We start from the raw sequence: 12,369 nt of genomic DNA on the forward strand, positions 1-12,369 counted from the left end.
TCTTCCTGGCCATAGCAAACTCATCTCAGATGTTTTCAACTTGACTGTGGGTAATGCTGCCCTCGGGGGTCCCATGGCATGCATACTTCTGTTCCTAACCCGGCTTTCTGTCCTCTATTCTTCTGTCTTGGATACATTTACTTTCACTTCTTTTCACCTTCTTACCCACAGAAATTGGTCTCAGCCCAGGACTCACTGCCTCCCCCATTGTATTTGTCAGCTATTGTCACAATAATTCTTTATAATAAGCTACCCTAAAACTTTAACAATAGTTTGTAATACTATTTGTTTAACAATAGTAATGTATTCATCTTCATAAGTCTGCATGTCATTTGGGACTTGGCTCCAAACTAAGCTGGACCCAGGTCTACTCCACTGGCCTCTCATCCTCCTTGGAAGAATGGTCTACCTGGGGCATGTTCTTCTCATGGCAATAATAGAAATACAAGAGGGCAAGGCCTGCCACACATACGTATTTCAAGTCTCTGCCTTCCTATGTCTACGAACTGTAGCCAAAGTATGTCACATGGCAAAGTTCAAAGTGCAAGGATTGGAAAGCACACTCCACATACCATGAGGTCACAGCTAGGGTGTGGATGTGTATGCTGCCACAGGGGAGAGAAGCATTGTGACCATACATTCAGTCAGCCATACCCGTCATGAGTATTTCTTTCCTGTCTGAATAACTAAGTCTAGAGAAATGCCTTGGTGCTTCACAAGGACAGTAATTGATAATTATAAACCCTTGAATTTATATAATCTGGTCCAGTCCTGGGCCAATATGGATGATCCATTCTGTTCCTTTTGGTGAGTGCTCCAAAAGGGGGATTTGCAAGCATGTATGCATAAATGCAGAAACAAATGCTAACACATGTGCCTGTGCACACTTACATACCTGAGCATGTGTACATGTGAACTCTTAAGTGCAAATAAGAGTTCCTAACTGCTTTATAAATTGCAAAGAATTCTATTTCATAATGATTTCAGGACTTCACATTGTACTGAGAAATATCAGTGCCTTTTCTTCAAACTTGCCTCTTCCTTCTTCATAACCAAACTCCAGGAGCCAGATCTCTGGACCTCTAAATAGCAAATTCTCTTATATGCACAAAGCCCCTTGCAAAGCTTTGAGAATGCCGCTGTAAAATTCTTACCCAAAGTCTTCATTACTTTCATTTTCTGTCTAGGGGGAAGAGAGGGAGTAATTTTATTTTTCCAGTTGTTTGTAATTCTTCGAATTCAGGAAGAAATAGAGGCAATGTAGAGCATGGCACTGACCCTGGAACTGCCAAGTAACTTGCTGTGTGCTCTGAAACAATCTGCTTCTCCTCTATAAGTCTCACAGTGTTTTAGGTGGCATCTTGGACCAGGCACTGCCTTAGTTACTTACACCAGGGACTCTCAGTGGCCATTTGTACCAGGTGGACCCTGAAGTCAGTTTCTTCCAGTGTTCTCAGTGGGCACTTACACCAAGGGCTGTCTTTAGTCACTTCATTTCCATTTTCTATAATGTTCTGCCTCTTTTCTCTGTAGAGAATGTTTACACAATTTTATAATCAGAACAATCTAAACAACCAGGTGGCAATAGTAAGCACAAATGTGGAGTATCACTTTGTATCACTAACAATAGATAAAATTATTTCACATGGTGGACATCAGCATATTCCTAATGGTCAACAAATGTAGAATAAGTTTCAAATTTCTTATGTTTTTATTTGGATTTTTTTTTAATATAATGTAATTATAGGATAGTCTGGCTAAACCCTTTTGGCATTTCAGGGCCAACACTTGCATTTGTGTCTATCAAACCAGCACCAAGTAATGCTATCTTAATTGTTACAGGCAACTGAGAAAAAGTAAGATGCATATTTGTATGTAAATGATTCATTGCTACCAAATAAATGCCAAATGACTGGTATCCTCTAAAAGCAAGTGTTACACAGTGGTTCAAATAAAGAAAAGTCATGGGAGAATTTAGTCCTCACATAGAATGTAGTTTTGTCAATGGGCCAGATTGAAAACAACCTGTCTTAGCTGTCACTATTGTATTCGTTTTCAGAGTAGTGCTGTAGTTTCATTAAATTATCATCTGTTGGGCATCAGCTACCAGTACTGACATGGTCGCTGGTTTTAGACCACATATCTCACTGAGATTGACTGTTAAGTTAGATTAAAAAAAAATATTTGAAGGTATCAGAAAGCAACCACAGCATCCAAGACCTGAGGGGCTAAGAATGAGAAAGAAACAAAAAGCAATTAGATCAGGGTAATACTCCCTACCATTTTCTCTCTTGAGACATTTAATGAATTATAGGCAAAAAGTGCAGGGTCTAGGGCCATGCAGGAAGGTGCAGCTTAGAGAGCTTTTAGGAATCTTATAAGGCCACAGAGACAAAATGTGGAGTTCAGGGTTAGCAAGAAAATCAGCATTAAAAGGTTTAAGATCCCATAGAAAAGAGAATGGCTGAAAAGTGAGACTGATCGTTTTTTTCCCCCCCACATTAAGGCAGTTGCTGGTTCCTAAGTCATTCAAATAAGAGAGATTAAAAAACAAAAAACAAACAAAAACTACGTAGTGAGAGACAGGTAAGAAGCTAAAAAGTGAAAGTCTCATTGTGCTGAGGAGTCAAAAATTGGAGGTCAGTCCTAGCAAAGAGTTGAAGCTCTGAAAAATACCTCCACACTTTCAGCTGAGACTTCTGACAGACTGCAGATAGGAGTAAGGGCAAAGCAGAAATAAACTAGCCTCAAAAAACCTAAAACCCAGCCTCAAAGTACCACGTTACCTAATTGGATTAGGGTGATCTGCCCCCACTCTTGTCTGCCAGAAGAAAATTTAAATTGTCTTTGAAGAAGGAAAACATCACACAGAGCTTCTATAAGTTTTCATATACAATGTCTAGCATCTGAGTAAAAATCTCTAGGTCATGTCAATAAATAGAACTAAGTGACAGAAAATAAAAGTAAAAAACAGAAACAGATTAGACTTACAGAAGATTGAGATATTGGTGTTATCAGACACAGGCTATAAAATAATTGTGGTTATTTTGTAATCATCCTTAAAAAAGGATAATCATCCTTAAAAAAGATGATAAAATGGAGAATTTCATCAAAGACCTGGAATCTATTAGAATCTATTAGAAACTTTTAGAACTTAAAGATAAATTAATTGACATACAAATGATTCATAAGCACATAAAAATGCTCAACATCATTAGTCATTGGGGAAATGCAAACCAAAACCACAATGAAACACCACTTCACGCCCACCAATATGCCTAAAATAAAAAAGGCAGTAACAAAGTTTGGACAGGATGTGGAAAATTTAAACCCTTGTACCTTGCTGGGGGTGCAAAATTGTGCTGAAACATTGAAAAACAGTTTGGCAGTTTATCAAAATGTTAAACATAGTTACTATATGACCCAGAAATTCCACTCCTTGGTACATACCCACGAGAATTGAAAACATATATCTACACAAAAACTTGTACAGCAATGTTCATAGCAACATTATTCATAATAGCCAAAAAGTAGAAACAACCAAAATGTCCATCAACTTATAAACGGATAGCAAAATATGATATATCTATACATGGGAATACTGTTCTGCCATGAAAAGGAATGAAGTACCAACACATGCTGCAACATGATTGAGCCTTGGTAACAAATGCCAAGAGAAAGAAGCCAGTCATAAAAGGCTACCTATTGTATGACTCCATTTATATGAAATGTCCAGAATAGGCAAATCCATACAGACAGAAAGTAGTGTTTACTGGTTGCCAGGGTCTGGGAGAGGAGAGAATAGGGGATGACTGCTAATGTGCCTGGAGTTTCTTTTTGGGATGATGAAAATGTTCTGAAATTAGATAGTGGTGATGGTTGTATGACTCTAGGACTATACTAAAAAACTACTGAATTATACACTGTAAAAGATTTCATGGTATGTGGATTTAGTTCCCAAAAGCTATTATTTAATTAAAAGAAAAAATTAATTAATTAAAATTAAGAATTTAGTACATGGGTTTAACAACTGCTGAGAGAATTAGTGAACTGGAAAACGTCTCAGGAAAAAAATATTCCAACTGAATCACAAAGAAAAAATATAATGGAAAATGTAGGGAAAAAACCTAAAAGATACAGGGAACATTGTGAAAAGGTTTACATGTGTGTAATTGGAGTCTTCAAGAAAGAGAGATGGCAGAAGAAGTATTTAAAGAAATACTAACAATTTACAAAAATTGGTTTAAAAAAACCACAGATTCAAAAATTTCTTTGAACACCAGGCAATTTAAATACAAAACAAAACCATATGTTGATCCATCTAGCGAAACTGCTGACAAACAAAGATCAAAGAGACATTCTTAAAAGAAGCTCCGGGGAAAAAATACACATTGCCTTCAAAGGAGCAATAGAAGGATTGACAGATGTCTTTCTACTAGACAAAGGAGTGACATTGTAAAGTGCAGAAAAAAATAAACTGACAACTTATAATACTATACTCAGTGAAAATGTCTTTCAAAAATGAAAGCAAGAAAAAGACATTAAAAAATAAACCAAAGGAACTTGTTTCCAATCGACTTAACAGTAAAATACTAAAGGGAGCTTTTTAAATGGAGGGAAAATGGCCCAAGATGGAAATTTGAAAATAAAGGGGAGGAGAACTGAAGATTATTGTGGGAAAGAGTCAATTTAGGAGTAAAGTGGGGGAGGGAAGATGGTCCACTAGACACAGCCAGGTAGAACAGCTCCCACCAAGGGATTGAGACAACTGGCATGCTCCTAACAGATCTTCAGAGGGAAGGCACTGAGAGTGGACGGAGGGAAGACACAGAAGCTGGGCTGAAGTGGGAGGAAGCTGGGAACCCTGGATAGGGCTATTGCACACCGGGACTTGTTCCTGGCGCCCAGTGGCTCTGGGGAAATGAGTGAGTTGAACTGGCAAGGAGGAACCTGTTCTTGCCATGAGCCTCTGGAACCCTGGCAAGAGAAGACACCTTGACCACCACTGACACTTGAGTTGGCAGGGAGAGCTGCTTAGAGAAGCGGCAGAGGCAGCACACCAGCTGATGTGGAGCCCAGAGGGTTTGATGTGGGAGCGTCTGTAGTGGAGCACAGCTAGGGACGGCCATCCCCCTAGGCTCTCCTTGCTCCCATAGGAGACGTTAGTTCTAAGGGAGCTGTAGAAACTGAACTCTGCAAGGTGGTCTTGCCAATCAGATGGAGCCAGTCCGACCTGAGCACTCCTTGGTATGCTGGCCTCTCCCGGGGCCCCAGCCTGTTCACACCTGCTTGCAGGGCAGTCTAGGGTGCCCTGGGGGGTATCATACCTTCTGCACTTGTGGACCATGCTTGACCAGTGGAAAGCATACAACCATATGGCCACACACCAGCCCACACGCTCCCTCCCAATGCTGTAGCTTCCGGTGGGCCCACCAAGTCTCCCAACATAGCTTTGCTAGTGCATGACTGCACGGGCAGATTTTGCTTCCCTTGCCCCACCAGCATGGGGGAGTGCAGTCTCTCACCCCCCGCCCCTGCCGTCACCAACCATCATTGCAGAGGGAGCCTTGGTGGGCACAAAGCCAGCCAGCCCCACCTCTGTCAGTGCACCACCCTTACACTAGCATTGCATAGAGAACAGCGGGTCCTCCCCAGCCCTGAGCAACCACTCCTAATTGTGGAGCATAGAGAAGGCACCCAGACCTGTGCCCACCAGCGTCCCACCCCCAGCGAACACCACCTCCAGTGTGACTGCCCACAGAGTCACCAGCACTACCATCCCCCTACCCTGCCCTCCTGCCCCAGCTGCATTGCATCTGCGACTGTGGTGAACACCCGCAGAGGGGCAGGCAACCTGGCACCTGCTAGCACTCTGACACAGCTGCCACTATGAGGTCAAATCTCACTGTCACCCCACTACGAAACACTTTGGCTGACACCACCTATTGCAGTGTAGTGACCAGTGATCCGGGGCCCACCATGGCCCCTTAGCACAGTGAATTCTTAACCCCAAGGAGTCAGAGAACAAAGCCAGGGCCCAATACAAGTCCCCCAGAGTTAGAGCACACAGTCCAGGAGCTGGGAGCTGAGCGTTGACCCTCTAAAATCTTCTGAAAATGAAGCCAGGCCGAGTGCGGTGGCTCACGCCTGTAATCCCAACACTTTGGGAGGCCGAGGCGGGCGGATCACTTGAGGAGAGGAATTCGAAACCAGCCTGGCCCACATGGTGAAACCTGTCTCTACTAAAAAATACAAAAAAAAAAAAAACAAAAAAAAAAAACCAGTTAGCTGGGCGTGCTGGCGGGGCGCGCTTGTAATCCCAGCTACTTGGGATGCTGAGGCAGGAGAACTGCTCGAACCCAGGAGCTAGAGGTTGCAGTGAGCCACGATCACACCACTGCACTCCAGCCTGGCTGACACAGCAAGACTCTGTCAAAACAAAAACAAAAACAAAAACGAAGCTAGTCAGCTGAATCTACCTTATACAACAATCAAACCCTCAAGGTCATCAAGTAGGATAGAAGAAAAAAAATTTAAAGGTCAGCAGACTCAAAGATTGAAGATAGGTAAGCCCACAAAGAAGAGGAAGAACCAGTGCAAAAACCCTGACAACTCAAAAAGCCAGAGTGCTTTCTTTCCTCCAAACAATTACATTGTCTCTTCAGCAAGGGTTCTGAACCAGGCTGAGATGGCTGAAATGTCAGAATATGGATAGGAATGAAGGTCATTGAGCTACAGGAGTATGTTGAAACCCGATACAAGGAAGCTAAAAATCATCATAAAACAATGCAGGAGCTGACAGAGAAAAGAGCCAGTATAGAAAAGAACATAATCGACCTAATACAAATTAAAAACACACTACGAGAATTTAATAAGGCAATCACAAGTATTCATAGCAAGAACAGACCAAGTGGAGGAAAGCATCTCAGAGTTTGATGACTGGCTTTCTGAAATATGACAGTCAGATAAGAATGGAGAAAAAAGAATAAAAAGAAATGAACAAAACCTCCAAAAAAATATGGGATTATGTAAATAGACTAAATCTGTGACTCATTGGTGTACCTGAAAGAGATGGGGAGAATGGAACCAACTTGGAAAACATATTTCAGAATGTCATCCATGAGAACTTCCCCAACCTTGCTAGAGAGGCCAGCATTCCAATTTAAAAAATCCAGAGAACCCCAGTAAGACACTTCATAAGAAGATCATCCCCAAGACACTTGATCATCAGATTCTCTAAGGTCAAAATGAAAGAAAAAATTTTAAAGGCAGCTAGAGAGAAAGGTCAGGTCACCTACAAAGGGAATCCTATCAGACTAACAGTGATCCTCTCAGCAAAAACCCTACAAGCCAGAAGAGATTGGAGGCCAATATTACATTCTTGAAGAAAAGAAATTCCAACTCAGAATTTCATATCTGGCCCAACTACGCTTCATAAGTGAAGGAGAAATAAAATCCTTTTCAGACAAGCAAATGCTGACAGAATTTGTTACTACGAGACTTGCCTGAAGAAAGCACTACATGTGGAAAGGAAAGACCATTACTGACCACTACAAAAACACACTGAAGTACACAGACCAGTGACACTATAAAGCAACCACATAAAGAAGTCTGCAAAATAACCCACTTACATCATGATGACAGGATCAAGTTCACACATATCCATACTAACTTTCAATGTAAATGTGCTAAATGCCCCAATTAAAAGACACAGAGGTCAGGTGCAGTGGCTCACCCTATAATCCCAGAACTTTGGGAGGCCAAGGCAGGCAGATCGCTTAAGGCCAGGAGTGTGAGACCAGCGGGGCCAACATGGTGAAACCCCGTGTCTACTAAAATTACAAAAATTAGCTGGGTGTGCTGGTGCACACCTGTAATCCCAGCTACTTGGGAGGCTGAGGCATGAGAATTGCTTGAAGCCAGGACGTGGAGGTCACAGTGAACCACGATCACGCCACTGTACTCCAGCCTGGGTGGCAAAGCAAGACTCTGTCTCAGAATAATAAAAAAAGACACAGAGTGGCAAGGTGGATAAAGAACCAAACCTGGCGGGGCACGGTGGCTGACACCTGTAATCCCAGCAATTTGGGAGGCTGAGGCAGGCAGATCACTTGAGGTCAGGAGTTTGAGACCAGCCTGGCCAACATGGTGAAACCTGTCTCTACTAAAAATACAAAAGTTGGCTAGGTGTAGTGGCATGCACCTATAGTCCCAGCTACTCAGGAGGCTGAGGCAGGAGAATGGCTTGAACCCAGGAGGTAGAGGTTGCAGTGAGCTGAGATTGTGCCACTGCACTCCAGCTTGGGCCACAGAGTGAGACTCTGTATCAAAAAAAACCCCACAAAACTTTGGGAGGCTGAGGCAGGCAGATCATGAGGTCAGGAGATCGAGACAATCCTGGCTAACATGGTGAAACCCCGTCTCTACTAAAAATACAAAAAATTAGACGGGCATGGTGGCGGGTGTCTGTAGTCCCAGCTACTTGGGAGGCTAAGGCAGGAGAATGGCATGAACCCAGGAGTTGGAGCTGGCAGTGAGCCAAGATCATGTCACTGCACTCTAGCCTGGGTGACAGAGAGAGACTCTGTCTCAAAAAAAAAAAAAAAAAGTAAGAAACAAGACCCTTTGAGATGCTGTCTTCAAGAGACCCGTCTCACATGCAATAACACACATAGGCTTAAAATAAAGGGATGGAGAAAAATTTACCAAGCAAATGGAAAACAGAAAAAAGCAGAGGTTGCAATCCTAGTTTCAGACAAAACAGATTTTAAACCAACAAAGACTGAAAAAGACAAAGAAGGGCATTATATAATGGTAAAGGGTTCAATTCAACAAGAAGATCTAACTATCTTAAATATATATGCACCCAACACAGGAGCACCCAGACTCATAAAGCAAGTTCTTAGAGATCTTCAAAGACACTTTAACACCCCACTGACAATATTAGATCAAGGCAGAAAATTAACAAAGATATTCAGGACATGAACTACGCATGGGATCAAATGAACCTGATAAATATCTACAGGACTCTTCACTGAGAAATAAGAGAATATACATCTTTCTCTTTGCACATGGCACATCTTCTAAAATTGATCACACAATCAGGAGTAAAACACTCCTCAGCAAATGCAAAATAATTGAAATCATAACAATCTCTCAGACCATAGTGCAATCAAATTAGAAATCAAGATTAAGAAATTTACTCAAAACTATACAATTACATGGAAATTGAATACCCTGCTCCTGAATGACATTTGGGCAAGTAATGGAATTAAGGCAAAACTCAGAAGTTCTTTGAAACTAATGAGAACTAAAATACAACATACCAGAATCTCTGGGACACAGCTAAGTCAGGGTTAAAAGGAAAATTTATAGCATTAAATGTCCACATCAAAAAGTTAGAAAGCTCTCAAGTCAACAACCTCACATCACAACTAAAAGAACTAGAGAATCAAGAGCAAACAAATTCCAAAGCTAGCAGAAGACAGGAAATAAAACCGTAGCTGAACTAAAGGAAATTGAGACCAAAAAAAAAAAAAAATTCAAAAGATCAGTGAATCCAGGAGCTGGTTTTTTGAAAAGATTTATAACATAGATAGACCACTAGCAAGACTAATGCAGAAGAAAAGACAGAAGATTCAAATAAACAGAATCAGAAACGACATGGGGGATATTACCACTGACCCCACAGAAATACAAACAACCATCAGAGAGTATTATGAACACCTGTATGCACATAAAATAGAAAAACAAGAAGAAAGGATAAATTCCTATGAACATACACCCTCCCAAGACTGAACCAGGAAGAAATTGAATCCCCAAACAGACCAATAACAAGCTCTGAAACTGAGTCAGAAATAAACAGCCTAACAACAACAACAACAACAGAAAAGCCAAGGACAAGATAGATTCACAGCTGAATTCTACCAGATGTACAAAAGGAGCTGGTACCATCCCTGCTTAAACTATTCCAAGAAATTGAGGAGGAGGAACTCCTCCCTAACTCATTCTATGAGGCTTAGATCATCCTCATACCAAAACCTGGCAGAGACACAACAAAAAAAGAAAACTTCAGGTCAATATGCTTGGTGAACATCAATGCAAAAATTCTCAACAAAATACTGGCAAACTGAATCCAGCAGCACATCAAAAAGCTTATTCACCATGATCAAGTAGGCTTTATTCCTGGGATGCAAGGTTAGTTCAACATATGCAAATAAGTAAATGTGATTTATCACATAAACAGAACTAAAGACAAAAACCACATGATTATCTCAATAGATGCTGTAAAGCCTTTTGATAAAATTCAATCATCCTTCATATTAAAAAATCTCAATAAACTAGGTATTGAGGGAACGTACCTCAAAATAATAAGAGCCATCTATGACAAACCCACAGACAACATGATACTGAATGGGCAAAAGCTGGAAGCATTCCCCTTGAAAACTGGCACAAGACAAGGATGCCCTCTCCCACCACTCCTATTCAACATAGTATTGGAAGTTCTGGCCAGGACAATCAGGCAAGAGAAAGAAATAAAGGGCATCCAAATAGGAAAAGAGGAAGTCAAACTATCCCTGTTTGCAGATGACATGACTCTACATCTAGAAAACCATATAGTCTAAACTCAAAACCTTTTTTTTTTTTTTATAGATGGAGTCTCACTCTGTTGCCCAGGCTGGAGTGCAGTGGCACAATCTCGGCTCACTGCAAGCTCCGCCTCCCAGGTTCACGCCATTCTCCTGCCCCAGCCTCCCGAGTAGCTGGGGCTACAGGCGCCCACCAACACACCCAGATAATTTTTTGTATTTTTAGTAGAGATGGTGTTTTACCATGTTAGCCAGGATGGTCTCGATCTCCTGACCTCGTGATCCACCTGCCTTGGCCTCCGAAAGCGCTGGGATTACAAGCATGAGCCACTGCGCCCGGCCCAAAACATTCTTAAGCTGATGAACAACTTTAGCAAAGTCTCAGAATACAAAATCAATGTACAAAAATCACTAACATTTCTGTACACCAACAACAGTCGAGCCAAGAGTCAAATCAGGAATGCAATCCCATTCACAATTCCCACCAAAAAAATGAAATACACAAGAATACAGCTAACCGGGAAGGTGAAAGATCTCTACAAGGAGAGCTACAAAACCTTGCTCAAAGAAATCAGAGATGACACAAACAATTGGAAAAACATTCCATGCTCATGGATAGGAAGAACCAATATTGTTAAAATGGCCATACTGCCCAAAACAATATATAGATTCAATGCTGTTCCTATCAAACTACCAGTGACATTTTTCGCAGAACTAGAAAAAAACTATTTAAAAATTCATATTGAACCCAAAAATAGCCCAAATAACCAAAGCAATCCTAAGCAAAAGGAACAAAGCTGGAGGCATCGCAATACGTGACTTCGAGCTATATACTACAATAACCAAAACAGCATGGTACTGGTACAAAAACAGACACAGAGACAAATGGAACAGAATAGAGAATCCAGAAATAAATAGAAAACCCATTCCGTACATAGGAACAGGCAAAGATTTCATGAGGAAGACACCAACAGCAATTGCAACAAAAGCAGAAATCGACAAATTGGATCTAATTAAACTAAAGAGCTTCTGCACAGCAAAGGAAACTATCAACAGAGTAAACAGACAACCTATAGAATGGGAGAAAACTTTTGCAAACTATGCATCTGACAAAGGTCAAAATGTTAGTGATTTTCGTACATTGATTTTGTATTCTGAGACTTTGCTAAAGTTGTTCATCAGAATCTACAAGGAACTTAAGCAAATTTATAAGAAAAATACAAACAACCCCATTAAAAAGTGGGCAAAGGACATGAACAGACACTTTTTTAGAAAGGACATACATGTGGCCAACAAGCATATGAAAAAAAGCTCAACATCACTGATCATTAGAGAAATGCAAATCAAAGCCACAATGAGATACTATCTCACACCAGTCAGCTTGGCTACTACTAAAAAAATCAAAAAATAACAGATGCTGGTGAGGTTTGGGAGAAAAGGAACGCTTATATACTGTTGGTGGGAGTGTAAATTAGTTCAACCATGTGGAAGACAGTGTGGTGATTCCTAAACACAGGTTTAGCTATAGAACAAACCTGCACATATACCCCTGAACCTAAAATAAATGTTAAATTAAAAAAAAATTAGAAGTAAATATAAGGAAAACTTATTGTTTTGTAGAGTACTAATGTCTTTGGGAATTCTAAATATGCATAATATTGAACATATGTAATCTTAAAATATATAACTACATGCCTGTAATCCCAGCGCTTTGGGACACCAAAGTGAGTGGTTCACTCAATCACTGGAGATCGAGATCAGTTTGGCCAACATGGCAAAA

Source organism: Nomascus leucogenys, chromosome 14 (genome assembly GCF_006542625.1).
Source record: "Nomascus leucogenys isolate Asia chromosome 14, Asia_NLE_v1, whole genome shotgun sequence".
NCBI lineage: Eukaryota > Metazoa > Chordata > Mammalia > Primates > Hylobatidae > Nomascus > Nomascus leucogenys.